Here is a 27,882-nt window from a genome sequence, read left to right as displayed (position 1 = left end):
CAATCTTCAAAAGCTGCTCTTCTTCCTTGGATAAGCAACCAAGCAAACCAACCCCCCAAAGTGGCTGTATTTACGCTAAGAGTTTAGGGAAATTGCAAATTTACTAGTGTATTTATTATGCAAGTTTAGTTTATTTTTCTTTCATTCAGCCAGACACCCACATTCTTGACAGTGTAGAACTTGAAAAGATTTTTTTTTTTTATTTAAAAACTGCAAACGGAAGAAAAATACAGGCTACCACCTGCCTCTGCAAATCTTTTGCATGTGCATTTGAGCATCTGAGCACGAAGCAACTGACTACCCTGTTAAGAATAACATTCAAACACAGAGGCAATATTCCATCCCACAACAGGGCACTGACTCAAAAGGCAACAAGACAACGCACGTCTGCCTGTACAGAAAATGCTGTTCTGCATCAGGGACCAGGAATGTCATGCTGCAAGACCCAGAGATGTTCTCCCCAGAGCTGACCAAAAAAGCTCCTGGCTCTGGAAAGGAGTGCTGCTGGAGTCAATGAAGAGGCTCACTGCTCTGGGGCTTCCCTGTTTCTAATGGGGACACAACAAGTAAGTGTATGCATGTATGTGCTTTCCTTGTGAGCATGCAGGATCATGTCTATGCTTTGGGTTAAAAAAAATGGAACAAACCAGGCCTAGGGTATATACACAACGTGCAGTCAGTCTGTACCTATGAGGGGGAAAGGCTGGTATTGCCACATCTGAATCCACACAGTTTCAGACACTGTACTATGTCCTGAACTGATCGACCAGAGGCACTAAATTCTCAGAAAAAAGAAAAAAAAAGTTACTGTTACTCTCAGTGTTTTATTTTCTAAAAAAAAAAGCCTCAGATTCCAAGCAGGTTCAATCTCTAGGTAGAAAGGAGAGGGGTAAGGAAAATATGTCTAGGGAAATCCAGAAACATAGTTATGGAAGTTCTACATAAGCCTTATTTATAAACGAGGTATATGACATTCCAGCACAAAGGTCTAGTTTCCACCAGGACCAGGATGACACCTGGCCCTGCCCTACCTACAGCACCCTGAAGAAGCTGCAATTTGCAATTTAATCCGAATCAGGTGAGCTGTCACCATTGCTGTAATTTCAAAACTTCTCCCACTTCAAGCCCTGCTGGCACAGTGACCATGTGTGCCACCACTTCTCTGCCACGCCGCATTCCCGGAGCTGGTGCTGCCCCAGACCTTGGTGTGGGTGCTCTCCACAGACAGGACAGCACTGGAGGACTCATCCCATCAGTCTTCAGTTTACAAACACCATTCTTGAATCTTATGCACAGCCCAGCCACAGACACGCAGGGGATTACCACCGTCACCTCACCCACAGGAGCCTCAGCAGGCTGCAGCCACATCTTGCTGCCACTCGCATCAAGGCACGGAAGAAATGCCAGAGCTGCTGCCCAGACACTGCCATTGGGAGCAGCTGCACAGAAACCTGACCTGGTGAGGCAGCCAAAGCCATCAAGCTCCAGCAGCACAATGAGCAGGTGCTCTTTCTGTGCCTCCTCACACCACATCTTGTGGTGCACACAGGAACGGGAGCCGGGTACAAAACGTAATTTCCATGCTTCCTCTGCATGCTGCAACAGGATCTGCCTTGCCCTCCCGCCCTGCCCTTCCCACAGTACCCAAAAGCATATGTCCAAAGCATAAAGGGGCTACAGGGGTGGTTTAGTGGTAAGAGAGACGGGTCTTTCCTTGATACACCAAGAAACTGCTTGGCATGGTGCACACGCGAGGGTTGTGCGTGGGATGATGTCTGCCCATGCATGGAGGAGGGAATCCATCTCACCACAAAGGATGCCTCTTTCCCTTACTTTGGTTTGGACCTACAGCTCTTAATGCCTCATGGGGACTGCAGTACAGCACAATCAGATACTCTGCAAGCTTACCGAATAATCTCTTTATGGGCATGCACATATGCCAGGCAAAGGGCTGCAGATTGCCCACCTTGCCACCAGGAGGGGGTAGCTCTGTCCAGAGAGACTAGCCAAGGGGCTGTACCCACCTGAGTGACTTTTGGGGGAGGAAGATGCACTCTGGAATCATGTAGGAAGGCTGGAAGCAGCCACGTATCCTGCTCCCACCACAGCTTCCCAGGCTCTGTGAGCTGGCCAGAAATGACAACCCTATTTGTTTTCCTTTGACATTCCCAAACTGAGGAAACAGAAAAAGCAGTCAAAAAATAGGAAGAACCAGGAAAAGCCATTGCATATTTACTTGTCATAAATTACGCTTAGGAGAACATTAGGCCCAACAAATCATCACTCATCGAAGCAGGTTTCTGCTGTGATCACAGCATTGCACTACACTTCATTAGAAACATTAACTAGACAGTGGCAAGAGAGGGGTCTCTGCTGCTCCTCCTCTTCACCCCCACCCCAATTTCATCAAAGCATTCTCCTCACATTGCTTTGGCTATTTCTTGGAATGGGAAATATTTTTTTTACTACACAGGACAGTATGATACTATAGGACTTAACAGGAAAGCCTCTATCCAAAACAAATGTGCTTCTGGTAAGAAACTTCCCTGCTAAATCTTGGATGAAGCACACGAGATCAAATGTGTATACCTCCTCAGTCTCTCGTCAGAGAGAAAACACACAGGCAGTGAGATGTGCAAATGCAAACCCATGTGCTTTGGGTCCCAGCAGCACAGGCTCAGAGCTGCATCTCCTAGTGCTGGCCTCTGAAGACCTGTAATTCTGTCAGGAAGGCAGTAGCACTCTAAGAATAAAGTCTTGCATGTTATTCCTAAATGGTTTCCTTGACGAGAAGTCTGCACATGTGAAGAGATCAACAAACATTCCTACAAATGTCCCACTAATGGGCTCTTACTGGGAAGATGTGTTGCTCCTGTGAGACCAGGCTGATGGCGAGAGCCCAGATACATGGGGCTGGGCTGTGCCATTAAAAGTGAGGACGCAGCATTTGGGTTTGATTTACTTTACAGAAAGTGTTCTCCAACAAGGTTTGGGGTGGAAACAGGACTGCGTTTTGTAGGTGGAGAGGCGGTAACACTTCAGGAAGAAGCGTTGATATCTGTAACTGAAATAAACCCAGCTACAAGCTGGCGATGCTAATTTGAAAGCCTTGACACCTAAAGCACAGACAACTAAGTGTGCTCTTCTGGGAGCTTCTGCAAGTGCTGCTGCCCTGGCTTCTCACGCCACAGGCTTGTGTCACACAGCCCTGCAATCAAAACACGTGTGTTTTGTGCTGCAGTATCCTGTCAGGCAGGGACAGCCGTGAGAAATACTCTGTTTGAAGGGAGACTGAGGAGCATCACTCATCTTCCTTCTGGTGTCAGTAGGGAACAGCAGAGCTGCCGACAGAACAAGGGTATCACCCTTGTGGAGGGTATTCCCGAGGGTGCATGCAAAAAAAGTCACAGGCACGACCCTATTTTCTCTGCACCTTACCACCCCGGAAACACTCTTCGAAGGGTTAGTCCACCCACTGCAGTATTTCTGGTAATGACTCACAAAATCCCACACGAGTCTGATACCATTTGCTTGATAAAACCAGATGCCTTAATGAAACTATGCATTTGGTGCTTGAAAAAGAGGAGGGGGGGAAACCAAAAAGACAAACCCTTACTAGCTGTAATTAGCAGCGAAGTGGTGGAACACAAAACTGACAGTGTGTGGTGAGAGAACAAAGCTGATGGCTGTGCACAGACCCTCTGCAGACAAGGGTATGAAAGAGAGGCTCTGCAGCCTGCTACCAGGAATTTGTCTCCTGAATGTTGCAACTTACACAGATGTTCGCATAATTTCTTGCATGTGGACAGCAAAAGGAGCATTAATTTCAAGAATGACGTGATTGTTTGTGTGGTAAGGATAAGAAAGGAAAACTTTTAACGTGTATTCAGTGAAGCCAAACCGTTCCCAAATGCACTCAAAGGATTCTTCATGAAGTCAGTGACAAAATTCAGAAAAGACTTCACAGCACTCTTTTTTTCTCTAATTTAAAAACCCAAATTAAATTACACTCAAGAATCTTAGGAGATTCAGGAGCACGAAACATATTGGCAGATCACAATGTTCACTCACCACTGCAAAACATTAACTAAACTTGCTCTGAAAAATGTTTGACTATTTATAGAGAAGGCAAGAGAAAGGAAAAAAAAAAAAGATGATTGCTGGGCTGTTGGGGTTTTTTTGGTTGTTTCTTTTTTTTTTTTTTTTTTTGGCAGACTTCACTTGAAAGCAGTCAAACTCCTTTCTGCTTCTGTAAGGCAAACTAACAGAGCACTGAGGTCACAGGAACAGAGTACTTCAGGTTGTGCTTGAATTCGGGACAGCCTTGTACCAGGTGCTTTGTCCAAAATAAACTCCTGCTTAAACCCTGCCTGAAGGAGAGATTCTGCTTAACTACCACTTTAAAGAGACAGACTTCCATCAGGCTGCTCTTGAGCAGCCCTTGTAGTACTCCAGCCCAAAATCTACTGCAGGTTAGCAGCTGACATTTCATTCACTTCAAGGGGTGCAGGGTCACAGCACAGGAAATGAAAACAGCCGGCACTTCTTCTGGGTGCCCAGCACCCCACAGGATGGAGCTGTCACACAGCTCCCATTAACTGGGAAGGGATGCTGCAGCAAATTCATTCTTGTGACAAGTAAAGCATGTACAGAATTTATTATTTGGTCCATTTTCACAGCAGAAAAGATAAAAAAATTGCGTTCAAATAGCTGGCTGGAGAGAATACACAGCATGTGAAGGCGGTGCCAAAAAATTCCAATTAATTTGATTTAGGGTTTTGATTGGGCTTTTTTCTTTTTTCTTTTTTTTTCCTTTTAACATTTGAAATTAATTCCTGAAGAAGTGAAACAAAACTTACACGAGGAAAAAGGCAGGTAAGGTAATTTGAGAAATACCTTACAGCAACAGTTAAAATGCATGCATGTTTCTTCAACATAAACCAGACTGCAATGGGCTCTGAGAGCCCATTTGCACATCGTCCTCCCTAATATCATCGTCCTCCTGATTAATATCATCGAAAACCTCAAGTATGCTTCCACCTTCCTTCCGAGCTGGGCAAAACAACAGGTCTTAAGAGCTACTACTAATGAACTCAAAGGCTGTGAAACTGCATCGTCAGCTGCTTGCAACATGTCGCCCTGCCCTGTGTATTGCTTTAATGATCTGAGCACTCAGCCAGCAAGAACTCTGTACCACCTCCAGGTCCCCACATTTCCTAAAGCAAAGAGTAAGAAAGAAAAAAGTAAGGCGGCAGAAGGGAGTTACTTTGGAAAGCTGAGCAGCACCAAACAAAGCTGCTAATGTTCTTTTGGCAAAGCAAGAGATTTGTATAACACTTTTTCCTCCTGCTGAATGTATTTACTCTTAAAAATCGATTTCCTCTGACAGTATTTATTGCTGCACATTGCTTGGTGGTTCTGAGAAACTGCATGGAAAATCACAACGTTATGCTTGTTAAATTGACCCCACAGGGCCATACCACCAGTGCATGCATCATCCCAAGAGGCAAGCCTGCCGAAGTCATGCTGTGCATATCATCACTAAACCCAAGACAAAATGCAAATTTGGCTGTATCATAACTGATTTGCATAGCTTTCCACTGGGTTTGTACAACCTTTCTGCGAAATGCCAATTTACTCCACTTTCCTACAGCTTATTACCAGTGTGAGGTACTTACAGCTTTTATGCACCGTAGATTTAGTAGTTAAAACATTAAAAGAGGTAATTAAATGCCTTTTGGAAATAGACCATAGTTTTCAACACGATGACATAAGGCACAGGACTTTGACTGGGACACGGAAATGTTAACGCCCCTCTTCAAAGGGGCAGACCCTCCTCTCTAACATGATTGAGAGCTGCACAGCTTTTTCATTTTTTTAATCTGATCCGCAAAAGCAGAAATATTTGCTTGCAAACTATGAAGGGCCTGAATCCAGTTACTGAGTACACATTTCACTCACACTGATATCAGAATGGATGGCTGCCAGTTTAGTGTCTTGGCTGGCATTCAAACATGCTGATTGCTGAGCCTCCTTGGATTCCCAGTTCATGATTTAAAAAAAAAAGGAAAGAAAAATCCCTGAGCATGAAACAAATAACACTCCACAAACATTTCTGGGATGCTACTGGGCTAATTTTCCCCCTCTCCTCTTTTTTAAGCTCAGTCTCTGGAAGCAAGCAGCAAGTAGCATTCTCTTGTCAAACGAAGCAACTTGGGAGTTTAAGACTTTATCTCCAAAGCTACGATACAAAGAACATTAGAATCTTCCTAGCCAAGCAATTTTCACACGTGTGCCAGGGGCCAGCCCTCATTAAAGTCAGCAGCAGAGAAAAAGATCTGTTTATGTTTCCATATCTTCCCTTCAAAAAATGGAAAGGTTCTTTTGACTTACACGTACCTGTTTTGTCCTCCTTTTTTTCCTCACTACTTACTACCAAAATCCAGTAGGTCAAAAGGCAAGCCAAGAGCTCCTTGGAGCCCCCCTTTTGAGCTCCCAAACACCCCCTCTCTGACTGCGCTACTTGACGTGGCTGGCGCGCCGTGCAAGCCCTGCTTTCTCTGGCACAGCAGCAGACACTGTAGATCAGACCACTTAGACATTTCAATTGAACTTGACAGGTGTTTGTTAATAGGCTCTACAATACGTTTGGGAAGGGCTGCCTGGAATTGCAAAATGGTTTATTACGACAGTTTAATAAGCCCAGTGCGCAGAGTTCAGTGCCTGATTTTGTAAGGCTGTAAATGTAAGTGACCAAAATCTGAACTGTATGGCAATACACATATAACTTATAACTAACCCAATTAATGGCAAAAGCAGTCATACAGTAACTGTGCAACTGGAACTGATCCCGCCAGGTCAGTCTGGGAGCCTCTGAGCTCCTTGCAGGATCTGTCCCCCATGTATTACCACAATTCACAGAAGTCAGGTATATCTATTCGGTGATAACTGCTTGGACTAATTATTAGAAAATTCAATTTATGCTAATTTGCCTGAGGGGAGGGGAGCATAAAATTAACTTGACACATTTATTTAACTTTTTACAGCATTATTATTACTTAAAATTTATGACAGCATTGTGCCCAGAGGCCCCAGTGAGGATCAGAATCCCACTGTGTTCAGCATCCCACTGTGTGTGCGTTAATGTCCTCACAGCGTAATTTCAAGGCAAAGGCCCCATCCCTGCAAATTGTTATGCAAGTACTTGCCCTGAAGACTGGGAGTAAGGCCGTGGAAATAAAAGGCACAAGTGAAGTAGACGCATTAAGCCACCACATCCTACCATGCGCTGGCAGCCCACACTAAAACATTCCTATTTCAGAACTAAGTGACAGGTGAGTCACTTTGGTTTTTACTATTTAACACATAGACACAAACATCCCCTCTTATCTACTGCTCTGTTTTCTTGCTGCTATCTTATAAACAGGGCCATCATCCAGTGAATGAAAAAAATTACACGTGGGGGGAAAGGCCCCAGAGAAAACATACATGTCAGTAACTGATCCAGGGAACTACCAAAATATCACCTTTTATTTTAGACACACCATGTGTAACAATGCATTTTTTCCTTGCAGTGAACTTCGAAATACCCTTTAAAGCATATCTGCCTGAGAAAAGTACCTAGCTGTTCCACCTGCCTTTATATGTGCAGGTACAAATGCCAAGCCCAAAATGTCACCATTTGGATGACCATCATCAGACTGTCCTTGACTAAGTTAATCTTTTGATTTATATTCAATATACTTAACCTCGTTAAACAATTGTACTGGTCAGAAAATGTTACAATATTAATCAATATGCTATCATTATTTTAATTGAAACAGGTTCAAGTATTTTCATCAGAAGTAGGGAAAATGGGAGCTTTTCTGGGTTAGGGTGTTAAAATTAAACTACTCTGAGTACTGGCTGTACTGACATGAGGTACACAAATGAGTGAAAAAAGAATTGCTGAGAAAGGGAATGGTGCCTTCAGGAGTCATTAGAAGATCGTAAGAATTAGGGAAATATTGGCATTAGAAGACTCTCTCTTCCTCTGGTTCTTTGACAGTGTTTTAGAAACAAGCCATCCATTCTGTGTACCCTTAGTGTTTGCTGGGACTAAAGGGGACCACACAGAAGTCAGCATGGTCTAACTTCTAAGAAGCCTCAGAGGCTCCTCAACCCAGGGGCAGGGGAGACATCAGCAAACATGCTCCACTCCCCCATCTTCCCCACACCCCAAAAAGAGTTGAGATAAGCCTATACAAGTAAAGAGAAAAATACTCACTTGAGTGGACTGTCCTAACAGCCTTATTTCAGCCCAGCATTTCAGACGGGTAAAAGCAAGCACACTGACCTTTAAGGCTGCTCCTCCACAGCTAACTTGTCTCTCCATGCCCAAACACTACCTTGGAGCAGATTTAAACCAAACCTGTACACTGGTGCAGCAAGTGGAGTTAGGCCTTCTCCAGAACTGCAGTGGTTTACTTCAAAGACTAAGTTTGGTTAATGTGTCTTCTGCTATCTTTCTACCTTCCTCTGCTTCTCTTTCTGCTGCAGTTCACTGGAGCTGTTTCAAGGTTCAGTTAAATATGTCAAGCCTTTTACATGCAACTGCAACCTTGCAGCACAAAGCAACATGGAGGCAGATGAAAGAAAAAGAATCTACGATTTAGCCACACACAGATTCTGTATATTTTGCATATCACTCCTGAAACTGACTGGCAGCCCACACCAAAAAGAGTTCTGTTTGGGAAGAAAGTGACATTTGAGTCACCTTTGTTTTTCTCATTCGATATGAAGATATCAAACATCACCTCCTACCTAATGCCTCCTTTTCTTACCTCTATAAGGGCACATATTTCTGTGGTCCTTTTGAGCGCTGTCTGCTTGACTCAGCACTGTGACACTTTGTGGTGCATGTACATTGCCCCATACTGATAAAACGTGTGAGATGTCACCCGTGGCTGTGCTGAGCTGCCATCCTCGCAGGATGCCGTACCACTTCGCTCGTACCAGAAAGGTACATAAGGAATAGTTCTATGAAATACGGTTTCTGCCACCAGCAGAAAGCACCAGCTTTGCTTGCTGCTCCCCATCCCCTTTTCACACTACCTTTTTCTGCTGAAGAAGAGGCTTCTGAGCTCTGTTGGCTTTTGCCCTGCAGGCCACGCTGTGCCCTTGCTAGAACTGTGAGTGAGACACCTTTGGTTAGATTATGCAGCGAGATGAACTTCTTGGAAGGGGGAATTTAGTACTTTTAACCTTTTACTCCTTTTAGTGGTTGGTCCTGTACTTTTTAATTCCCAAAACAACAATAACAGCCATTCTTTGAACGAGCCTTTATCAGGTATAAAAAAAGAGAAAAAAATCAAATTAACCTGCTTACTTCAAAGCCATGCTCTCATAATTTTAGCTGGCACATCACGAACAAAATGGTCTAGAACTAACCTCAAACAGTCATCTGGAGAAAAACAACATATTTTCCCATGTCATCACCACTATAGCACATACTAACCACAGCTATTCAGCCTGTCAATTTTCAGTTTATATTATGATAGCTTTACCTAAAAGCATTTCGTGGTTCAAAAACAGCAAGTGTAATGCCAAGGAAACATTTGCTGAACTGACGAGCGTGGCAGAGCTGGTGTGAGGAATATGCTTTCTGCAGAACGGGAAGCAGAGTAAAAAAGATGTTTCACTCAGGACAACAGATTTCTCAGAAATTCCCCAAAACAGTACTTCAGGTTGGCTTAATTCCACAGTCTGGCCATAGTAGGTTATGAAGAAGGAGGTTTAGTTTGGTTCTCAGGGGTGAATTTTCCACAAAAATCTCCAAGAACTGTGATGAATGGGAAAAGGAACACATGAATCCTTTTTTACTTGCATTGCTATCTCCACTGACACACAGAGGAAGGTTTTTCACATCCACCAAGCATTTAAGAGAGGTAAAGAAAGTACAGATTCATGTGAGTCTGTACAGGGAACTATATGAACGGCACAAAAGCAATGCATTTTAAAAGGACTTCAGCAAATACACTTTTAGCTCTGCAATCCCCATTATTCACAAGGCACCAAGCACTATACAGCCTTCGGTTACTGTCCTCATTTTAAGGGGGACAATGGCAAATCTCTTGTTAATGAAGCAGTACGGCTCAAATTCTATAATAAAACCCCCTTGACTCTGACAATCGTATGCCCACACTCAGACTTCAAAAATATCCTCATGCTACAACACTGCCTGTGTCATCACTCCAGAAGCAAATGAGAAATCACTGCATAACTTCCCAGTGATCCAGAGCAAGGGGAGGATTGCCCTGACAGTAAGAATTTTAACTGTATGCTTAGGTAGGGACAGCAAACCAAGCAAAAAACCTAAACCAAATGAAAACAAACAAAAAACCCTTGAGAAGCCTACGAAAACACTCTGTAGGCTTTGGTATTACTCTCTTCTTTGTACTGATTTGCCCAAAGTTGGGCCACAGCAGCATCATGCAGGTTTCTGTAATAAATTAATTGGTAGCCTTGCTTCTGTGGGCTGCAAGAGCAGTCTGAGCCACTTGGCTTTGTACCTTCCCTGCTCCTCCTCCTCAGCAGCACTGTGACTTCCTACAGTGCAGCTTAGGCACACCAGGGCAGCTTTACTCCTGGGGATGAATGGGAGTGCATTTCCCCTTCTTGATTTTGGTGGGAGACACATGGAAGGTGAGGCATTCTCCCCAAGGACTGCTGATTTCAATACCAGCTGGACCCTAAACGAGCCTCCTTTAAAGGGCCACTCTTAAGTTCCCCACTCTTCCCTTTTTACAAATAAGGAAGGATGTGTGTTAACTATGTGTCCCCTCTGGACAAACCTTCTGCATGGAAGAAAGAAAGAAATAGCAAGAAAGGGTCAAGGATGGGCAAAAACATGTAGGAACCTGCACGTGAGCTTGCATTTATTTCAGGAGTGAGTGAGTGGTTATCCATCCGCGGTGCACCCAACACCCAAGGCTTACAGTCCGAGACACAAACTTGAGCAGATCTTCCATGATCCTACGGTGAGTCTGAAACAGCCCACATTCAGCACTCACAAAATACACAGCTGCATTCCTCCGCTGCTCTGACAGTGATTTATGTCAATGAATGTACTGCTGCTAATACGCGCTGTGCTCCCACTCCAGAAGCCAAAGCTGTGCTCTGCACAAAGCCAGGACTGTGTGGTGCCCAGGCACAGCTGCTATGAGCTGTATTTTCCCCTCATCTCATGGAAGCTTTAATGGAGCCACTAGGAGAAAAGCAGTAGCACTGCAAGTTCTGTCCACCCACTCAATAAACTAGCATCCATTTTTTATGCAAGTATTGCAACTCAGCAGTTGTACTATGGAATCCCAGAAAGAATAAGACTTTCTTAATTTAGAATAGCTACATACTATGTCATCTACTGAAAACCTTGGTGGGCAGCAGAAAATGTTTTGAGTCAACAGACTGAAAAGTGGATTTCTGTTTGATTTTACAGCATGTTTGATGTTTTCAAGGTAAGACTTAAGATTTGAAATCTCTGTTGAATCATGTATTATTTTCAGACTGTGCAATATGCGTTAGCTGTATTTTAAAAAAAAAGAAAATAAAACCCCATGTTTCACATTTGAGGCTTTATCATATTCACAGTACTTAGACATGTATTTAACTTTAAATCAGTGAGGACAACTGCAATCAAAAGGATAAGGGGGTGTTAACAAGTTAAGTGTGCCCTGAAGTGTTGCCCTGAAACAAGAATTAGACACAAGTACGTATTAGGTGTCTCTATAATAGGTCTTTCATGTCTAATAATAAGTACAGATCACAATATACCTTGTGTATCAACAGGCAGCAAAAGCTACATGTCTTGAGGAAGAAGACTGAACAGAGAAGAACTGAAAGCCTCTGGGCATAAGATGTGATTGTTTTATTAGAAGGAAGATTATCACAGAGAGGCCAAGGATAAAGTTGAAACTTGAAAGGAATATGAGTCAGGGAAGTTGTTCCAGATGGCAGAGCCATGTGGGATGTGACTTCACCATCTACTGTGGAAATAAAAAGGAAGAAATGAGAATTTAAGTGTTGCGAGAGCATATAGGACTGACAGAAAGAACTGAGAGAAGTAGAAGGAAATTAAAGGCAGAGTGATGAAATGAGGCCTTCAGAAATTTTGAAGTGCAGCAACACCACTTCAATCAGCCAGTACTAAAAAGGTTCAGTCATGGTGCTTCAGATAAACCTGCTTCAGTGCCTGTCCAGAGCGCATTTCCTCTCCTTTGGGGTTTGACATATGATGTGGACAACATTGCAGGAGCATCTCTGAGCATGTACTGAAGGGACAGTCGATTTGCAGTATCCCATTCCTGCTGATTCCACCCCTAGTGTTATATCCAGCATCATAAATGAGTTAGACAGAATTATATCAGATGGTGTCTTGGGCTACTTAAGACTGATGGGAATTTCTTAAAAGTGAAAATTAGGCTGAATATGATACACGGCTTATTAACAACTCCTTAAAGGAAGTGCAGGAAGCCATGAGAGCTGGACACTGGGAACTTAACAGGGCAAACCGCTTAAAAATGCATTGCAAAGACCTGTCCCATCCTGTCAGGAAAACAGACATGCACGATCTACATAAATAGGACTTCTGCACATCTTACTTCAGTGCAAAAAGCAGGTACATGAAAATAAAACAAAAATAATAATAAAGTACAAACTAAAGACAAAGATCTGAAACAGATTCAGATACTATTTGCAGGCTGCAAATTCTGTTTGATTCAAAGATGGGATTTTCAGTCAGAAGTTGGAGGAGATCTTCCTGGACTAGTTAGTCCATTCACTGTACAACAATCCATGACACCATCCACAAAATGACGGCAAAGGTAGGTGGATTTGGAAGCCAAGGTACACACTGGCTAAAACCTCCCTTCTCCTCCACTCACACATACACAGGCACATTATGACTTCTATGGTTTGGAGACTCCTTTTGTTACCATTTATGTATTTAAGTGCCCAACCAAACTGGGCTTTGACTACAAACCCAATGCCAAAATAGTAATAAGTTCAATATGAGAGATTCTTATTAAAATGGCAGAGAAATACATATCACACATATAAATAATCCATGAAAATTATTTCAGAGACACGTCTGGTCTTGACTTTCTGTACTGAAAGCCTAACCTAAAGTCTATCAAGTCAATAAAAAGAGAGAATAAAAAACTTAGAGACTTCAAAACTGACTTTAGGCTACAGTATTTTTCCATGACTGATGCTTTTGCACTCATGTTCCTTCCTGGTCACAGCTTCTCCATTTCAAAGCAACTGAACTTCTAACCTACCTAAACTAACATAACTGAAAACAACTGACCTGAAGGTAGTTTAAGAGTCTTGGTCTTCATATAATTGCCCTTGCAGAAGCCACAGAGCCTGTGGTCAGATGGATACTTGTTTACCTGTCCCTTCTTTCCAGTGAAAGGATGCTTATGTAAATATTCCTTAAAAACCAAAACAAAACCAGAAAAAAAAAAACAACTTGAAAGTTTCTTCTCTCTTGCAAAGGATAAACTTGTTCTTTCAGGACACAAGATTAATCTGATTGCTTTAAACTATCTTGGCTTTATCTGGGTGTGTAAATGAGACATATAACTGCTACGGCCACGTACGTCAGCCCACCAGACACAAAGCAGTGCTAAAAGCCAGGCTGCAACTCTTGCATATCTTTCACGCTTAGTCTTTCAGCCTCGAGGATGTTTTCTTGGTTAGTCAACTTTAAATCTATCTATTGTATATACAGTACTATTTAAAAACAGCACTCAAGCGTACAAGATAAACATGTGCCCCACTGAGTTACTAAACACCAGATAATAAATTTGCATCCCGGTGAATTTACTACTGCCATGGTAGCTGCCTGCAATGTACAGAACAGTACAAAACCAGAGCTCTGTGCCAAGTAAGTGAGAGGCCTTGTGCAGAAAAATGCCAGTGCTCTGGAGGCACAAACAAGAGCTGTGCAAGGGGGAAATTCAGCAGTCAGTGAAAACACGGCCTGTCAGACATTAAATGGGTATAATGAGGACAAAGACAGAATTTCTTCATGGGAACAGGAAGGCTCTTCCACTTGGCATATATGGGGAGAAGCCCCACAGTTACAGGGAAAGAAGGCAGTTCTAAATCTGCATGCACTGCAGAAGTAAAATGTGAGCAGCATGAAGGGGAAGGAGCACAAGAGCTTTGCTGAATGTGCCCGGTAAGATTCAGAGCTTCTTGTGGCAGAGGAACCAAGGTCTGCACAGAAGACGAGTAAAAACATCCCATGAACATGAGAAAGGCATGTTTAGAGCAGCCAGAAACAAGAACATGACCACCAGGACTTCGAACGACAAATTCAGCCAGGGCCCTTCTACTAATGTGTCCCATTGTACCAAAGAACAGAGAGAGCAGGACTTTGTTCTGCCGTCCCTCTGCATTCACCCATGTCTGCATCATCTTCCCTCTGGCATCCCCCAGCAGTCCTGCCATGCTGGCCTGGCACTTGGGCAAGGGCTGCCACAGCCCACTGGGTGCAGCAGCAGGGCTCGCTGCCAGCCACTGCCAAAGAGAGTTAGCAAGGGTGGAGCTTGGCTGTCTCTTTCCCCTCGATGTCAGCACCAGCTCCTGCCTCTCATCTCTCCTGACTTCTGAATTTAGCAACAATCAAAAAAATCGTAGGAATTTAATTGTCTTTGAGACTTCTACTTCCTGCAGGATCTGGTGGGGATTAGCCAAGACAGTGTTATGAGAGGGGGAAAATGGAGATGGACAAGCAGACAGACATCATCACCACCACACATACCTCACATCCTTGGAATCCAGGCTAAAAACACCCAGGCTCTGGAGCAGAAATACTCATGAAAGCATTAAATAATGCTTTACCAAGGAGTGATATCAGTATCATTATCTGCATTTTATGGCTGCAGCACTGATCGGTCATGACATGCCTCAAGTCACCCATCAGATAGCTGCTCCTTCTGACTCTGCCACTGTGTCTCCTGACTGCAAGTCAGTGCCCTACCACTGGAGCCATCCCAAACCACAGGCTGCACGAGAGGAAAGGGTTGCAGGAGTTAATACATGAATATCTAAAGACCAGCTATTCCCTTTGCAGAGAGGACAGAGAAGGAAGAATATTATAAAGTTATGATAAAAACCAAAAAATGTAATTTTCCTTCCAAAAGGCAAGACCTGCCTCTAGCAGGTTCAGTGCACTTGGCATTGCAGATGCATTTAATGAAAAGGCAACATAGGACAGGACTGACTGTTTGCTATAATTAAGAACCAAAGCAGAAACTCAGCGACTGAGCAAGAGGAAAGGTGGGATCTGAGCTCCAGTTTTCTGGTTCAGGTGTCTTCTCAAAACTCCTGGGGGACCCACTCTAAGAAACCCATAATGTTTCCACTGCACTTCAAATTCAATCATGCTAGCATTATTCAGCCAAACCTTACCAAGGCTGAATTTTATCCATTTTCCTTTGTTCCTTTTGCATGTGAAAGGATAAAGTAATTGGTAATTGGTCAGGAATCACTTAAATGATTCCTTGTTTATTAAAAAAAATGCAATTTCCCTTTTATTATTCCTTAGGTTTTAAATTCTTCACATCACTGTTACTTCTTATAGGGGAAGAATGTTCCTATCACTATAAATTTAATATAAAAAAATAGAAAATAAGAAGACAGGAATTATTGAACTCATTTTTTAATTCAAGAAATTGTATGAAAGTGCAGCATGAATTGTTTTTGCTATGTCTCTAATTGCATATCTTCCTCTGTATCTCCTTCCTTCTTACTGTTTTTAGGTAAAGATCAAGGATACAATTTCTTCCCTACTCCACCATAGAACAGAAAGTAAGTAATGAGGCCAGCAAGTCCTGACCTCTGCCATCAGTCTCCTACTTGCTGTCAGCCTGATTGACATCAGCAGGGTGGAAATGCCTCAAACTGGATACCATAAACTGTCCCACACTGCTGCTATTATTACTAATCTTAAAGCTGCACAACTTAAGAAATACACTCTTCTATTAAAACTGATGGCCAACACAGGTACCTATATTTCTAGTGACAAAGACCAGTATTTGTTTGGAGTTGCTGCATTGCTACTCAATATACAAGTTATTGCATACTAATGCAATGTCAAAAAAGTACCGTGTGGTGATGTCAGGACAGAGCCTTGACCTCATTTTGTGATCTCCTTCATCAAGGTATCAAAATCTTCTCTTCTGGACTACCTTTGAACTACATGAAAATAAAGCAAGTGAAAGGATACTATCAGAAAGGAAAGGCTTTTAAGAACCCAGTAGTTTAATACACGGGAACAGCTCCCCAAATGAATGCTCCTCTCACTCTGCTACAAGCAGGTCCATATCATCTGCTCTGACCAGGCAAGTAGACTGGGATTAGAGCAGTAGCATCTTCAAGGGTCACATACTGTTTAGATAAGGCACTGGTCTGACTAAGAGCCATGAGAAAGCCTCCTACAGTCTCTGTTCCAGTAAGACGGTTTACAGACAAACAATCACCAATCCGCAGCTCCTCGTCCCCCACACCATCTTTGCCAAAACAGAAATGGAAAGTACAAAAAAAAACCCCCCACAGAACCAAAAATAGATGCTTCAATACTGCAAATCTTTTCTAAACCAAACCACTTGGGCTTTCCAGCACAATACATGCACTGAGACTGAACTCATCTGAGTGCAATTTCAGTTTCGGCTACACCGACACCATACCAGCTTTGCACAATCACAATCAAATGCTTTGCTGTGCTCTTTGCAGCATTTTGAAGTCCTGAAGGAACATGCAAATGGAAATGCCTTCACTGAGCTTAAATGAATTATGTCATAATCCTTAAAATGCCAATCATAACTAAGGACCATTTATCCTACTTCCATTTGCTTTCCTGTAGAAGCAATCACCACTACTTTACACGTTACCTTTAGCACCAGTCTCATCAGACAACAGGTTTTGTGGTAGCATGGTGGTTTCCCTCCTTGACCACGGATAAACACCATTCCCTACTGCTTTGAGGCTCCAGCCCGGACACGCCTGACAGCCCTCAGAGCTTGCACAGGTTCAACAAGCAGGCTCAGGGCACAAGTTCATATGAGAAAAAACAGCTACTACAGGCCTGTGGGACCCTTGGGGTGCAAACGCTGGGATTTGCACCCTGCCACTACTGGTCCAGCGCTCTTTCACCTGCCACTCCCCACTTTCAAATGCAGTCATGTCAGTGAATAAAGCTTTTCCTGCTCTTTCAAAACACTTTTATGCACTTAATTGGTGCAGATCCGGGAGCAAAATGGGAACTGCCAGTCCCAATCTGACCAAGGAGCAGCATTAAATCTGCAATTCTGATTGAGTTCTCCTGTTAATGACGCTCCTAGAAAGATCTTACTAGGCAGCTCGACTGAAACCAGTAACTAAGTCATGACTTAAAGCTGGTGAAATACCTGCATTACAATGAAAAATTGTCTACTTATTGTTTTCACGTGTGGTTTATACAAAACAGACTTCCTCTAGAAAATGTGGAGTACAGCCCATTCTGCATCTAGCTTGTCTTATACATGCTCCAGGGGGTGCAGAGCCAGCACGCATCCGCTTGCAAGAACAAAACACATCCCTCTACTACTAGCCACACTGAGCCAGTGTTTACACACTGATCTGCTAATAAGGAGACCAGGGAATCCCAGAACATGAGATTTATATTTATTGCTATTTTACATTACCACAGAACGTGCCAAGTTCGGGCACTTTAAATTATGAGGGCTGCTATTGCACATTCCCTTATCAGTCTTTCACACAACTGCGTTACTGAAGCACCCCGATAAGAATGTCTAAAATGTCTGCTATGTTTTAAAACAGCAAACTCTTCCTTTTCAGCTCTGACCCAGCCATTTCAGTCAACAAAGCTCTTTCTACTCTTTCAAAATGCTTTCTACTCACTTGATGGTTGCAATCATGCTGACTGTCTTGGAAACTGCTACTCCCAAAAATAATACAGTGCGGTTATTTATTCATGGTACTGGCTTGGCATGATATTTTGAGGATTACTATTTCAAAATATGTAATGAAAGATGAACATCCATCTTTTGACGAGAGGTCTAAGTATCACACTTCAGAACATCATACAGAGAACATTAATGCACCTTTTAAATGAAGAAAATCAGGAAACTGTGCAACTAAAATGACCAACTTGCCAAAACCAGCATACGTGCGTGCACTTGTTTTTACATTCCTGGACTCACTAAGATCAATAGATAGATAGATAGATAGATAGATAGATAGATAGATAGATAGATAGATAGGCATGTGCGTATATGTGTATACATATGCATTTGTTCTCAACCGCATTTCCCAGGAAGGTGCCAGTCAGAGGAAGAACAGGGAGGAGAGTAAAAAGCCATTTCTACTATAATGAGCAAAAATAGTTTTATTTGTTTTCATTTGGGGGTTGTCAAGGTCTTTTTTGATTGTTTCTTCTAAAACCTTTCTTGTGTAAGCTCACTCAGTATCTTTGAAACAATACTTGATAGCAAACCTAGCTATATTGCAAGAGCTACAGTTAGAACTGAATGTTAAAATACTAAATTATGAAAGTCATCTATCCCTGCACTCATTTCATTCTGCAAGAATGCCACCTGGGAAGGAAGAAGAGAGAGGTGGAGTGGGGAATGCACAGCTAATTAGTAAGGTTTCACTATCTTATTCAACCTGCCAACCTATTTTTCTGTCAGTCCTACACACATAAATAGGATGAAAAGCAGAAAGTCCAAGTTTTTCACACTTTTATTCCTCAGTGTCACTATTTCTGATTGTCTGCCTGGGTACCTCTGTCCCGTAACACGCCACCTTCAACCCCCTCGGGGCTCCAGACCACCACCTCCAGAACAGGACAGAAGACATCTAGCAGCATGTGTTTTTCTGAGAGCAAGGATGCTACAGGCAGTTAGTTGTTCCAGATCTTCCCTAACGCTAGTACCTTTCCTGCAATCCCAGCAAGCCACCCAAGGCTGAGCTATTCTTGATAATGCAACAGAATTCCAGGCAATACCTGGGCTGGTTGCAGAGCCACACGGCACGGACATGGGGGCTCGTGCCGAGCGGGCTTAGGCATTTACAGGCTGCACTGCAGGGCAGGGCTACACAGACACACTTGTTTGACTCTTAGCAGTGTCAGGCAGCACCCTGCTCAGTCTGATTAGCATAATCAGAGAAGATGTAAGAAGAGAAGCAGGGCTAATTAGCCTGAGCAAAGCACCTTGTCAGCTGGGGAATCTCTGCACGGGGATCGGATGCACAAATAGATGTACCCATCGTGACTGAGCCTTTCTTACTCCCTGCACTCAGCAGGTATTTCATTATGCCCAAGAACTACTTACTGCAGAAGCAACGTGTCTTGTCATGTGAGAGCAGAGTGGGGCGATTCCTTAGTTCTTAACGCTGCTTTTTGAAGCAAAGAGCTGCAGGGGTCTTACATATCAACGTATGATGCCTTCTCCCATTGCATGTGCTTAGACAGGCACTCAACAATCTTCCTTTGCATAATCCTTTGTGAGGGATGAGTATCCTATTGTGTTTGTCATGTATTTGTTTCTTTTCTATTTCCTTGTATGGCATTCTAGGTAGGTGAAGAGGAGAGGAAGAATACAACGCTGAGAATAGTTTCACTACTTCACTGTACCTTCCCCATCTCAAAATACTCTCCAGATGGAACGAGTTTATTTGTAAGTAGGCAAGCAGAAGGCTGACTGAAGAAAAGTGATAATTACATTAGAATAATAATAACAACAAGAAAACCCGGAGCTAATGAAGACTGTCTGCTTCATTTAATTTAAGAAAAGACTTCATCCTATAATGAAGACATTTAAAGCTCTACAGCTCACTCACCCTTTCTACAAATGTCATCAGGAGCAGCAGGACTGCTCACTAAGCCAAATCCGTTCAGTTGAACTGGTTTGACTGGTCAGTGATAACAAGAAGGAAGTGCTTGCACTTACATTTCCTTGATTGCTCTGCAGGCTATCCCTCAGGTTGAGTAAAGATAGTTATACAAACATTTTAATGGTTCTAGTAAAAGCAAAAAGGATTCTGGTAATTTGCACTGTGGAATTAACAGACATGTCTTAACTAAGAAATATGTTCCAAGGACCTTCCCGCTTCAAATGGCAGCAGTACATGACTGAATGACAAAGAGACATTATTTTGCCTCTCTTCCCCATAAGAAATTCTTTAATAAAGTCACTTGCAGAGCACAGCTTTACAAGAAAAACAAAAATCACGCCTTTCAAAAATTGTAGAATAGACCCAAACCCCATTAACTGTGAACATAAAAAGGGTTAGCTCCTTCAGTGCTCTTCCTGCTGCTCCACCCTGAGGGTCAAACTCCCTTTTACTTCACCACAGCTTCATGTTACCCGAAGTTTCTTTTTGTTAACTACTTCCATCAGAAATGCTAAATCAAGCTGTTGAGAAGACAGGTTTTATCTGCCAGAGAGACAAACTCATGGCAGCTAAAGGCTTAAAGCACAATTTGCCCACTGTCTCCATTAAGGAGAGTTGCAAGGAATATCCATAGGTCTGTTCACAAATGCCCATCCGTCCAGGAAGCCAACCCACATTTTGCCTGGATTCCTTCAACTGGCACAGCTTTAGTAATGCTTCAATAGAATTCACTTCAGCCCAAACGTTGTGAGACCAAGGCAATTTATAAATCACTACCCTGATTCTGAGTGAAGGTTGCTCCCCTCATCTCCTGCGGCCCTCACTTCCCAAACAGATTTCTTCTATTACCAGTGCAATAACTTGGTAATAAGATGCAATAGTGCCATAAACTTTATTTCCCACAGTGCTGAGGGTTTTCCTATTATTTAAAGAGCTGCCAGGAAAACCCATCAGAAATAAATAATAAACCAGCACTTCAGGGGTCCTTAGTCTCTAGTTCTGACACCTCAACAGGAAAAGAAGCTACGAGCAACCCTGGTGACTTGCTTATCTTCTTCCTCTTGACCTTGGTGCCATCAGGTGCATCTGAAACATTCATCAGTGTCTGTAGCTGGAAACACCAAAGCTGATTAACAATCAGAAACATAAAACTCACTGGAAAGGAACACTGATAGCATCAATACTGCCAGTTTCAATAAGAGAATCTAATATTCCTTCCCAACATAAGCATCCAGGGTCAACATGTCTGGAAGGCTGCAAACAAATCTGGAATAAATATGAATGAACAAATTGTTAAGAATAATATTTTGCTACAAAGAGCTAATGATCCCTTTTAACTAACCTACCAGTATCAGCAGCATTTCCTTTTGAATGCACTCTCCAAACAGAAAATGGAAAAAAACCTCCTCTCTAGGAGAGCTTAATTTATATTCTCTTCCTGCTGCTGCTGCCACAGACATTATCAGCTTTCAGAGAAGCATTGGCAGGCTACAAGATACTGTTAGGGTCATCGTGGGCGCAGCAAACCAGCTCACCAGTGATGCTAACTGTCACAGCAGCACAAGAAAGCAGAAGTGAAACACAGGAGAGCATAAAAGAAGCAGAAGAAATGTCCTCACAGGCGTGAGACACCTATGTTTTGATCAGCTTCACCCCAGACACAACCTACAAATAGCAGAGCAGCTTTCAGGCCAGGCTATAAACCTGTGAGGGCTGGGCTTGGTTCCCAAAGCTTCTTTTTGGTTTCACAGAAAGTCTCTTGGACCAAGCAGTGCTGCAAGCAAGGATCAGAAATTTCTCCAGCAGACAGCACCAAGTTAAAAATAAGAGCAGCCATAAGCTACACCGCTGAACTGCAGGAGATGCTTTGCTCTCACGGACCACACCACAACCACACTGGTACTGTAATCATTAACAAGCACATTCACCTGCCTGCCTTGCTGTGTTAATTGCTCCAATGCACTAGTACCGCCTGGACTTCTCTAATGCCAAATCATGAAACAAAGCTGACAGCAAAAAGCTGGGGCAGCAGTGAAAGTGACTGCCAAAGAGAAATCTGTTTGCTCAGGCAAAAGCTGTTCTCAGTCCAAACATGGGAGTCATAATCTTACAGCCATTTGCTTGGAAGACAATGAAGGGAAGGCAGAACAGACTGGGAAACTACAGCTTGCCACAGTAGAGAAGAGAAGAATCTTTGTGCTCAGATTTCTTTGCTCTGAAGGGTAAGTTTTACAAAGCTGACAACGGGTAGCAACAGGTAGTGGCCCCGGGTATCATGCCTGCCTATCAAAGACTTGGATTTTAGCCCTGGAGAAATTACAGCCTCTCAGTACTCTGGAAGCTGTACTGTCCAAGAAGAAAGCCAAAGAGTAATGAATGACCTAACTAAAAATTATTTTAATACATGGATTGCAAACTCTGAGCCATAAACTCAGGAGTGTAGAGAGAACTCGGATAAAATGTGAAGGAAGAAAACATCTTGTATTGACAGGAACACCATAGCCACAGATGACAAAAGACAATCAACTTGGGCTGCTGATAGCAAAGTCATCTACTGGAGTGGCAGAGGCTGAATGCAAAGTACGGGTCCAGCAGATAAATCCCTGGAGACAAAGGAAGAAGTTCAGCAGTTCAGGCTGGAAAAGACAGTGGAGAAAAGACAGGTTAGGAAGTCATGAGTTGAGGAGCCAGCCAGTACATATGTGGAGAAGAGAGAGGTAAATCCAGTGAAGCTGCACAGATGTGAATAAAACGGCATTTGGCCCTGTGGCAGTCCCTGAATGCTGGAAGTTTACAGCTTCATTGCTACACATCCTTCTGCAGGACTTGGAAGCCATCCTGGCCACCTCTCTGCTGGGTGGCAGGTGCAAGCAGGCACACTTCAGCTCTCACCTGCTGTCCTTAGGCGCCCATACACTGACTGTACAGGGGATCTTCCCACTGCCAAAACAGCTCAGCTGCTGCACACTGCCAAAGCAAGTTTGCCACCCATGCAGTCTGAGGATGGTGGCTTCGGGGCCGGGAGAAGGGGTGAGCCGACCTGACGCGCAGAAACACACACCATCATCCACTTTGCATCTGCACAGGCACAGTCGCTCTGCTGTATTCCTGCAACATCCATTTTAATCCAGTGTTCAGCAGTGAAAACAAACTGCCAAACCGAAGGCCCAGAGTTACAGTCAGAGACTTTTTTTTGAAACCCCGCAAGAGACTCAAACTGTTTCAGCTTCCTCTCCCAAACACCAGCCTTGAGCCATTCTTGCCTGGCTGGCGGAAGCCTGTGACATGAAATAAAAGCCAGGAAATATGACTTTCTGAATAAACATTTATTTGGTGAGAAATACTTCTGATTTTTTGGCAGAGAAATGGCAGAAACCTGAAGCCCTATGTATAGCATGCCTGCAGAGAGCAATTTCTATTTAAAGGGAAGCTGCAGCTGTCTGTAGCTCTTAATGAAGAATAATGCCTAGGAATAAATTACTGCCGTTTCTGAGAGACATTTCTCAAATTAAAGCGATTCTTCCCTTCTTCCCTCTCACTATAAATACCAAGTGGCATGTACTGGGCAGTTGTCTAAAAGAACGGACACACACAGCTCTGCTCTTTTATCAGCAGCCTCGTAATTTCCATAGAAAACCATGAAGTGGTTTAGCATACGGATACCCAAGCGGCACAAAAGCGAAGACATCCAGAAACATTAGGTCTGCATGTGTCAAAGCTTCCCATCACTCTTCCAAGGTGTGTACAGCTCAGAACAGACACAGGGCATCGCTTCCAACCACGCCATAAACCCGGTGTTGAGGCTCCAGGCGTGGGAGATGGCCACTCGCAGAAAACCACTGTAAAATGCTCGCCAACCTTCAATTTTCGTCACTGGTACGTGCCTCCCCCCGAGGGGCTGCAGCAGCAGCAGCGCAGGCAGCAGAAGGTGATGCTCTGGGGAGAGGGTGTGCCTGGGCTGCCGCCAGCCTGGCCAGGCAGCTCAGGAAGCAGCACTGACATCAGCTCCAGGAGCTGTGTCGCTCCCAGACCCGCCACAGGCCCAAGTGCCAGAAAAAACAGTCCGCAGCCAGAGCGGGAGTATGGATGAGATAGGACCACGGGAAAGGGAGCAAGGAGGGCCAAAGAGTAGAGAAAAGAGGCAGCAGCTCAAAACTGGGATGGAACCTAGGCTAAGCCATGTGCAGCCGCAGTCTCCAGGATCCTCTCTGGGATCACCCCTTAGAGCAGCAGCTTCCCAGGTGGGGCATAGAAAGTCTGTCCCAGTGAGAAGCAGGGATGTTTACTATCCTACCATCTGCAGTTTGCCCAAAATAAATTACAGATATGAGATCAACTAACCACATTTCTTTTTTTGACACATTCTGGATTTAGAGATTTATTTTCCATTTCCCACAAACCATGCCAGAGGTTCTCGCAAAAGTGCAAAAAAAAATATTGCGAAGAAAATGTCTGAGAGTGAGGAACACGAAGAGTTATTCATTGCTCCTGTTAAAATGTGTTTGTGCTTGTGTGGCTAGCACTCCAAAAAAGCTGCGGCATATGTTTTCAGGATAGAAAAAAAACCAACTCAGGATACCTAAATCCTACCAGAAAATTACAAAACTGTATGCTGGAATTCACAAGGTCCCCTCCTGCGAGAGCAAAGGAGCCTTGCCTCGCTTCATTTTTTTGCCCCTTGCTAAGTGAAATAAACATTCCTCCTTAACAAGCCCTCCTGACATCCTTTTTTCTCTCCTAAGAAGTGGAACATGGACTTGATTTGTACAAGCTCTGCTATTCCAGAAATGTGCTTCATCCAAATGAAGAGAGCAGAAAAAAAGGAAGCAAGAAATTAGTACTGTTTAGTAAACAGGCAGTTTCTAGGTGGATACAAGACACTGGTCCCGATTTACTGCACCCCTCCCTCCCCACACCCCACTTTCGCTGAAATTTGCCTGGGTGGCAGGAGGAGGCAGCAGAAGGGAAGAGAACAGCTACCACTTGCAGTGGGAAAGGTTTGATTGCTTTCTGCAGATCTTAACATGACAACACTCTGCAAACAGGGAAGAGAGAGCAGTATTTTTCAGTAAAATCACTATATACTGGCATTTCCTTTCAGGATAAACACCATTCCTCCTCCTCTCTGGTATTCTTGTCTCCCTGAAAGGATAAAGGAAAGAGGAGAGGAGAGAGGAGGAGCCTGGCCAACTGCCTCCTTCTTGCAACAGTGTCCTCTGAGCAGAAGCCAGGTGACAGAATACACTCTCAAGGAACTTCTAAAAAGCTCTCCATCACCTCCAAATGACTCCCCAAAAAAGGAACCAGTCTTGGATGCCAGCGTAAGAGCCATTCTCAAGAACGCTTTTTCCCATCCATACCTGGTGAGAAGAGTGCTGCTTTTTCTGCACAAACCCAGGCCTCGTGAGTGAAATTCAGGGTTTTGGCACGGCAATAGCAGAATACCATGCTGTGCTTTAAATGGGATCATTTTAAACCACTTTAGGACAGGGCAGAATGTAACGATCACACTGACAGCATCTTCAACAGATATTCCATCCCCTGTAATGGCTGATGATTGCCTCCTCTCATGCAGTTTGTCTGGCTGATACGGCACACCACATATCTTAGAGGACCTGGGGAATGCTCTTCACCACATGAGGTGGTGATGCTGTTGCAATCAGTGGAGGTGATTGCAACATCTTGAACAAACATCTGTTATCCCAACAGCTCTGCATGGTAGGACAGTTTATTATTATTATTATTTAAGGCTGTCCTCTTCTGTTCTAGGATGCCAGCATGCAAAGTAAGCTCTTGTGGTTTCAAAGAAGTCTTTCAAAGTGTGGGAATAGGCTGATATGGCCATGTCTGCTTGGATACATAGACAGTGAGAAGCTTCAGGTCTCAGAGGCCCCTTATTCATCTTAATGAGCTACCAACTTAGCAGCTTAGTGGTACTAGTAACTAACAATTTCAAATGTCAGCTTTTTTGACTATTTCACTGTAGATCAAAGCATGCAGGAAAGGCAAAAGATGATGAAAATTTTTCAGTGTCTTCTCTAATATTTCCTTTGCAAGTGGTTCTTGAAAAGCAGCAACACTTGGACTCTGTCTCAATCTGCTTCCCAAAGCCTGAACCCAAAGGGAAAAGCAGAGCAAAGGAGGGAATCCAACTTTCAGGGAGCTAGAAGGCATCCCAACAGTAAGAAAATATATTTATATCTACTACATTTATGGAAAGTGCAAAACCTAATTTGATCAAACTAGAAGACTCTGTAGCTTGTTTTATCACTACTAACATCCTGAAGGACCATTGCATACTTTAAATACTAAGGCATAAGGATTTAAATACTAACTTGCCTAACTTGGAAATCCCCACAGTTCCTTCTTAAGACAAAAATGAGGGTTATTCTAAAACCTGGCAGGCAGAGAACTCTTATTTTCCTCTTTTTGTGAGGATGTTTACATTTGAGCTGCATGTTTGTCCATTTACACCCAGAAAAGCAGTGGACTTCAAGAGAAAAACAATGAACATAAAAAAATATTTATGCCTTCTCTTTAGCCATGCCTCATGGGAATATTTTCTTTTATTAAATACCACAGCTGGATCAAGATCTTAGTTGAGTGACTGTGTTTCCTTCTGAAAGGTGTGCTACTCCAACTCCCATGAACACAAACCTCTGCGAGGAGCATTTGTACTGAAAATACTCAAACTAATATGACAAACTGATGAATATCAGGCACAAATGACTACATTTTCATTCCTATAATCTGAAAGTGGTCAAATTAATTTCAACCACTGTATAAGCATGTATAAAACTCTTTCACCTGTAGACTGCTGAACTGTTACCCATAATATTTTTCATTCTTATTAGGCCACAGAGTCATGTGGCCTTTCAATGCAGCATTACATATTTAAATAAAAGCAACAGTAATATGTTCAAAAACTGTAGTAGTCCAAGGAAAAGAAACCCAGTGTCTTTCCTTAGATAACACTACTCTGCCCTTGAATACATTAAAAGGAAAAAAAAAAAAAGGAGGGAGAGAAATTCAAGTCTGGCTTTGCAGCCCAACCAAAACACACCTGTCTTTTGTTTCAGCAGAGCAAAAAGATGCTCAGTGCATCGCAGGGAAGGGAGCAAACACTAGGGCAGATACCGCCTCCCAAAAGACACAATTGGAAGTATTTGTTATCATTAGTAGCAACTCACAACATTCACTATGTTCTTCTTCGGGGAATTCTGGATTATCCTTTTGCATGAAGGTTTTTCAGAAATCACAGGTCCTCACTGGCTTTTCTCTTTCAAATAAAGTAAGATAGAGCTGTAAAACAAAAGCAAAACCAAGTGAGAAAGGAAAGCAAGGAATACAAAGAGGAAAATCCACAGAACTATTCAGCAAATGAACAACTGATTCCTACATCTCCTTAAAGCAAATGCATTTTTAATGAGTTCCCAGGACAGAGATTCCAGTACAGAGTGAGTGTGTGGCAAACACTGATCTGGGATAGGAGGAGTCATTTGCGTTGTACGTCTTATTGCCAACAATTAAAACCCAGTTCAGAGTTGCTGAAGCAGATACATAATTAAAATAATTCTTGGATACTTCTGTTGCTATAACAAGAGGAAGAAAAAAACTACTTGGAGCTGTTGCTGTTTAGAAAAGAGTCTGCAAATAAAGTCTGCGGTGTGCAGAGAGATCCGTGAAGATTTCTGTTCTCAATGAACTCCTCTAAAGGAATGCAAACACCTATCTATTTCTGTGGTTATTGGTAATATGACAGCAGAGGAGGACTGAAAACAAAAATACACACACTATATTTCCTTGGTAGGAAATATTTTTCATATCTGAGATTTTTAATATTGCATGGTTAGTTTTTTTTGTGGTTTTTTTTTTTTTTTTTTTTTTTTTTTTTTTTTTTTTTTTTTTTTTTTTTTTTTTTATTTTTTTTTTTTT

At 42.9% G+C, this 27,882-nt stretch overlaps 1 protein-coding gene across 9 annotated transcripts in view; it reads right to left on the bottom strand.

The window, feature by feature from the left end:
* Positions 1-27,882, bottom strand: part of ATXN1 (ataxin 1) — a 274,252-nt gene that overhangs the window by 59,255 nt on the left and 187,115 nt on the right. For all 9 annotated transcript variants that reach the window (XM_027898444.1, XM_027898442.1, XM_027898446.1 and 6 more), the window contains one exon: positions 27,138-27,249. The gene's annotated coding sequence lies outside the window, so the exon portion shown is untranslated. The remainder of the gene's footprint in view (positions 1-27,137; positions 27,250-27,882) is intronic.

The sequence above is a fragment of the Empidonax traillii genome, unplaced genomic scaffold (assembly GCF_003031625.1).
Source record: "Empidonax traillii isolate 1590-97213 ecotype Southwest subspecies unplaced genomic scaffold, ASM303162v1 scaffold597:size822913, whole genome shotgun sequence".
NCBI lineage: Eukaryota > Metazoa > Chordata > Aves > Passeriformes > Tyrannidae > Empidonax > Empidonax traillii.
Note: the sequence above shows the minus strand (reverse complement) of the source record. Positions and strands in the feature narration are given on the sequence as shown.